This window comes from Symphodus melops (assembly GCF_947650265.1).
Source record: "Symphodus melops genome assembly, chromosome: 23".
Classification (NCBI taxonomy): Eukaryota; Metazoa; Chordata; class Actinopteri; order Labriformes; family Labridae; genus Symphodus; species Symphodus melops.
This window is the reverse complement of record NC_136713.1, coordinates 4,822,578-4,824,316: the sequence shown is the minus strand read 5'-3', so window position 1 is coordinate 4,824,316 and position 1,739 is coordinate 4,822,578.

Sequence of the window (1,739 nt, the reverse complement as noted above, 5' to 3'; positions counted from 1 at the left end):
GTGTGAGATGGTTCTCTGTTAGAGATGATAAAAGCCTCTGAACATTCAGATCAAAGAACACGTTCGGAGCATTAGAGGACATGAATCGATATCCTGTCACTTAACCATCAACAATCAGATAAAGGTGTGGGGTTGATACAGTAGAGAAGTTGCCTCGGGAACATTCATACGAGGTAGAGCTTACGTTACCGGGCCTCCCAAAACTCAAATAATTCCCTGTTAAATTTTTTTTTTTTTACAGATTCATCCAAAAACAATCTCGTCTAGCAGCCTCGTAACACTGTAGTGCTCGGATTCAATTTAAAGTCACATTCTTCTTACAGTTCAGCTAATGTGGAGAAACTCTGCAACCAATACTCGGAGCAGTGGGTTCTCTACACAGAGACAAGAGAAAGCTTCTCAGTGTTCAAAGTGTTTGTTGAATCCAGGACTTAGATGTCAGTGCAATGATTTGGACCTTTGTCTTTCTCTAAATTGTCTTCCTGGAGAATCCTGCAAAGACCCGATGCAGAACTGAATATGAACGTCTCAAATTTAGATTCTGAAAATGACCAGCTCGAAAACAAAACGAGACAACACATGCAGGAGGAGAAGCACGACGTTTAAAAGCTGCATCTATAAAATCCAAAGATTTAAAATAAATTAAAATCTTCTGCATGTCGTGGTTACAGGTGCAACAAAGAAATAGATTTTAACGGTGAAATATTCTGTTTCTCTCAAGTTTGGGCCCTGTCAATAGTCTTTATTCACCAAAAAGGTTGATTTACATTTAGAAGCATTATTTTAATGCATTTCTTATTAAACATATTAACTTAGTCTTAAAAACACGAATCCACGGAAATACATTTTATTTCACTTTAGTGTTCGCCATAGAAGAGGAGTTGAACCAGTCACATGGGAATTGTTGGCTCAAGTGTTTTTAAAAACTAAGGGCAGAGAGTCCATATATTACTGCCTCCCTATCTAACAGATGCATATCTTTATAGATATTGCTTTTAAATTGAATACAAAAACAGACCTTGTTTTTCTGTCCAATCATGTGTTATTAGTTCTCATTATATTCGTTCGGTCTCAAGTGACCTTGTTGAATCTCAGTTCTGCATCGGGCCAATTACAGCGTGTTTATGCACAAAGTACACTGTGCTGCAAAAAAAAAAAGAAAAAAGAAAAAAACACACGTTGCCATAGAGATGTTGCCAAAAGGGAGGATGGATGAACAAATTGATGGACGGATGAATGGACATATTAGGAACTCAATATAACATGAGCTTGTTGAGCCAGAGCTCAAACATAAAGGAAAAAAGACGCAATGCAATGTGGATATTAGGCACCACCACACACACACACACACACGTGTACACACACACACACACACACAATCTCACAGACAACGTACTGTAAAGATCCAGGATGCCTGCATTACCTTGACAGTAGTGTACGCTGTTTTAGAAAGACATTTCCTCTTAGAAAGCACCCTTATGATTACAATCATTCTTTTTTTTGTTGTTGTTGTTTTTTTGATACAAATGTCTGAAATGCTTTTGCTGTTTCCCCGGTTACAAAGAGATGGCAATTATTCGAACACACTGAACAGGCTTGTTTGCATCTCATCTCTCATTGCCCCTTCCCCCTTCCCACCCCAATCTTGTTTTATACAATTGCATAGAAGTTTAAAAACCAGCCTCTGTTAATAATAAAACAACTTCAGGACGTTTTAAGAAACTACTCAAATCTACAAG